This window comes from Echinops telfairi, unplaced genomic scaffold (assembly GCF_000313985.2).
Source record: "Echinops telfairi isolate 266 unplaced genomic scaffold, ASM31398v2 ScPeMD7_3;HRSCAF=10, whole genome shotgun sequence".
NCBI classification, from domain to species: domain Eukaryota; kingdom Metazoa; phylum Chordata; class Mammalia; order Afrosoricida; family Tenrecidae; genus Echinops; species Echinops telfairi.
Window position 1 is genome coordinate 53507473 of NW_022103899.1, and position 4693 is coordinate 53512165.

At 48.0% G+C, this 4693-nt stretch overlaps 1 pseudogene; it reads left to right on the plus strand.

Annotated features, from left to right (window-relative positions):
* Positions 1 to 2049: 2049 nt before the first annotated feature.
* LOC101649907 lies at positions 2050 to 3233 on the plus strand (annotated as a pseudogene).
* Positions 3234 to 4693: the final 1460 nt, after the last annotated feature.

The window sequence follows — 4693 nt, forward strand, 5'->3', positions numbered from 1 at the left end:
ATCCATTTAAATTTGTTCTAATTTTTAGTACTTTCTGCTTTCTTTTTATAGCAGTTTTTAATGTTTTATTTTGTTATTCTTGTCATAGTTTGTTTGTTTCGTTGTGTTTTTCCAGATATTAAATCCAAAACAGGTAAATCTATAGAGACAGTAACTGGATTAATGGTTCTTTGGGGGTATGGTTGAGGGAAAATGGGGAGGTAACAACGATGAGTACAAGAATGAAGAAAATGGGGAGGGAGGGGAGAAAAATGAAAATCTGAGACCAAGGGCTCAAGTAAAAAGAAAATGTTTTGAGAATGATGATGGCAACAAATGTACAAAAGTGCTTGACACAATGGATGGATGGATGGATTGCGATGAGTGGTACGAGCCCCTAATCAAATGATTTTTTTTAACGAAGAAAATGTTCTAAAACTGATTGTGGTGATGATTGTACAACTCTTCTTGATGTGATTGAACTATTATATGGTATGATATGTGAGTCATATGCCAATAAAATTGTTGAAAATAAACGTTTTAGATAATGGGATTTTTCGATGAACTTTTTGAAGGCTTCACATAAATAAAACAAAATAAATAAATAAATAGTTACAGCCTTGGGAATCTTATGGACAGTCCTACTCTGTCCTATAGGATTTTTTAGCACTTCTAAAGAAAGTCAAGGTGTCATTTGGATGACTGCTGTGCCCCTCACCCCATCGCCCATATGCATGAGACAGCTGAGCGGTAAAAAGGGAAGACAGAAGAATAGAAAACAAAACTAAACGCACAGCCCTCAGGTCAATAGGACTCCGTAGGAAAGGGTACGCCAGCCCTCTGTGAGTTTCTGAGACTCTAACTCTTCACAAGAGTTGAAAGCCCCATCTTTCTCCTAGGGAAAAATGGTGGTTTCGAACTGCAGACCTTGGGGTTAGCAGCCCAAAACGTAAGCACTAGTCAGGCAGAGGCAGGCAAAGACAATTGACATATCATAGACTTCAAGAAGAAGGAGCAAATTGATGCTAGAGGAAGTACATCCAGAATGCTCCTTAGAAGCAAGGCTGGGGAGACTTTATCTTGCTTACGTTAGATGGGTCATCTAGAAGGACTATGTCCTGGAAAAGGACATCGTGGTTGATGGAAGGAGAGAGGAAACGAGGGAGACCCTCGGTGAGAGGGACAGAGCCAGGGAGCAGGAGCACGGAGCAGGGCTGATCCACGTGCCCTTGTGTTATTCACAAGGTGGTAGTGAGTCAGTGCCAACTCAAGGTCAACCCACAACAGCAGCAACATTGGAAATGAATGACAGCGTGTTTCTTTTCATTTTTGTATCTCTCTTTGATTTCCTGAGTAGGAAATCCCTCTCTGCGGTTATGATCTTGATTATTGATCCGTCCAGGTTTCTGCAAGTGCGGAGGATAAAAAGCGATCTGTACCCTAGCACCGTATGAGGAGCAAGGGCACAAATGGGTGCTGGGAGAGTGGTCAGGGGTGGGTGTGCCGCCCGCTGTTCTGGAAGGAGCGCTGTGTGGAGTTGGAGTGTCCAGTATGCTTCAGAGTCCTTTCTATCACTCTTCTTCCTGCAAATCTTGTGTGGCCACAGCTCTGCTGCCCTCGAAACTGGGAGGCCTTACCTCGCACTGGCTTTCCAGAATGTGAGAACAGTCTCGTGAGTTTGAGAAACTGACCATTGATGGAATTAGAGAAGAGCTATGAAAAAACAATATCCTCCTTCCATCAGACATGGGCTCACAGACATGTATATCTATGGAAGAGTCCTAGGCTCTCTCGCAATGAACTCGTGTCTTTCCTATGTTTGCAAAGTGCAGGCTTTGAACCATTGGCATTGATATCACCCAGATAGGGGAGAAAGTGGGGAATACAGAGTCCTCCGTCCCATCCCAAACCAACTGAATCGGAATCCCTGGGCACCCGCATTTTTAACACCATCATCCCAAAGTGATTCTTACACAGTGCAATTACAAAACAAAACCCAGCTCAGTCCCCGCCGCCACTTCTTTCAGCTTCTTCTCCTCCGCTCAGTCACCGCCCGTCTCCCAGGTCGCCATGGAAGAGGAAGTCGCCTCGCTGGTCATCGACAATGTCTCCGGCATGTGAAAGGCCGGCTTTGCAACCAACGAAGTTCCATAGGCCCCCACCCCACCCCACCAACCCCCGTGCCATCTTCCCGTCCATCGTCGGGCGCCCCCGGCACCAGGGGTCATGGTGTGCATATGGGTCAGAAGGACAGCTATGTGGGCGATGAGGCCCAGAGCAAGCGAGGCATCCTGACGTTGAAGTACCCGATCGAGCACGGCATCGTCACCAACTGGGACGACATGGAGAAGATCTGGCACCACACCTTCTACAATGAGCTGCGCGTCGCCCCTGAGGAGCACCCCGTGCTGCTGACCGAGGCTCCCCTGAACCCCAAGGCCAACCGAGAGAAGATGACCCAGATCATGTTTGAGACCTTCAACACCCGGGCCATGTACGTGGCCATCCAGGCCGTGCTGTCCCTATATGCCTGCGGTCGCACCACGGGCATCATCATGGACTCCGGTGACGATGTCACGCACACGAGGGCTACGCCCTGCCCCACGCCATCCTGTGTCTGGTCCTGGCCGGCCGCAACCTGACCGACTACATCGTGAAGATCCTGACAGCGGGGCTACAGCTTCACCACCACGGCCGAGTGGGAGATCGTGCGCGACATCAAGGAGAAGATCTGCTGCGTCTCCCTGGACTTCGAGCAGGAGATGGCCACTGCTGCCTCCTCCTCGTCCCTGGAGAAGAGCTACGAGCTGCCCGACGGCCAGGTCATCACCATTGGCAACGAGTGCTTCCGCTGCCCGGAAGCGCTCTTCCAGCCCTCTGTCCTGCGGCATCCACGAGACCACCTTCAACTCCATCATGAAGTGTGACGTGGACATCCGGAAGGACCTGTACGCCAACACGGTGCTGACTGGCGGGACCACCATGTACCCTGGCATCGCAGGCCGCATGCAGAAGGAGATCACAGCTCTGGCGCCCAGCACCATGAAGATCAAGATCATCGTGCCCCCTGAACGCAAGTACTCCGTGTGGATCGGCGGCTCCATCCTGGCCTCACTGTCCACCTTCCAGCAAATGTGGATCAGCAAGCAGGAGTACAACGAGTCGGGCCCCTCCATCGTCCACCGCAAGTGCTTCTAGACAGACTGCCCACAGGTGCTGCCACCTGCCGCATGAGCTCGACGACAGCGCAGGTCAGCCCCTCGTGCTGGCCTCGTGAAACTGGATGAAGCCTTTCAAAGATTTGTCCTTGAAGCCCTCTCTTGCGGCAGCACCGATCGTCGGACTTGTTGCTGATCTCGACCTTGTATTCACGTTAACTGTCCCCAGGGTCTGTGTTCAATGCCCTGTACGTCCTTTTACTCCTTCTTTTAATTTATGTAGGGTTGTTTTTTTTTATGCAATTCTCAACTCTGAGATGACACAACAAATTTTGGTTTTCTACTGTTATGTGCGAACAATAGGCCCCAGCAGCAGGGCGTTGTGTAAGGAGAAATAAAGTACTGCAGTGAACGGCAAAAAAAACAGCTGTCCCAAGAGCTAAATTATCCTTTGTGAGGATCCTCCATATTAAATGGCAAATCTGAAGAGGACAGAAGGACATGGGGACATCATGCCTTAGACACCGTGGCAATATTTTTTTAAATCATTTTATTGGGGACTCATTCAACTCTTATCACAATCCATACATACAGCCATTGTGTCAAGCACATTTGTACATTCGTTGCCCTCATCATTCTCAAACATTTGCTCTCCACTTAAGCCCTTGGCATCAGCTCCTCCTTTTTCCCCCTCCCTCCCTCCCTGCTCTCCCCTCCCTCATGAACCCTTGATCATTTATAAATTATTATTTTTCAAGACACCAAAATATTTGCACATCTCTTGGGGCACAAGGTGATTTGGCAATGTGGACATGGATGCCCTGCCTCTGGTGGCAGCCTCTCTCCTTGTTTTCTCACTGCTCTGCAAACTCATTGCAAGTGTGGTTTTTGCATACATCATCAATTCTGGTTAGATTTTTATGTTTATGTTTTTATTTATATTATATTTTTATTTTTATATCTTAACCAACGTTTACCTTTCCAAGAACTTTACGCGATGAAAACTGTGTTTGCTTGCCTGGCTGGTTGGCCGACGAATTGTTTCATATCCTTTTCATATCGAGATAGAAATGATCATGATTAAATCAGACCATGGGCTTATTCTTTATACTAACAGGGTTTTGTTTGCTGATCAGGGTGAGGTGGTCAGCTGCTGTTTTGATTTATTCCATTCTTGCTTCTAAAGCAGATAAGGTTTTTTGTGCAATGGTTGCCCCGCAGACATTTCATGGAGAAGAAAAGAAATGAAGCCCATGAGAAAAACCGCTGGAGCTCATTCTCAGCAAGGGACACTGAGATGGTGGCATATGAAAACCCTATGGCGCAGTTCCTCTCTGCACACAGCAGGCCGCCAAGAGCAAACCAAACTCTCACTCCAATGTTGCTGACTGCTACACACTTACATACATAGCCACTCTCTCGGGTGTCTTGGGAGACTGGAAACACTCAAGAGGAGACAGTAGAATGAAGGGTGCACCAAGACAAAGAATCATGCTAAGTGAAGTAAGTCAGGCACAAAAGGACAAGTACAACATGAGTCTGCTGAGGTAAGCGAT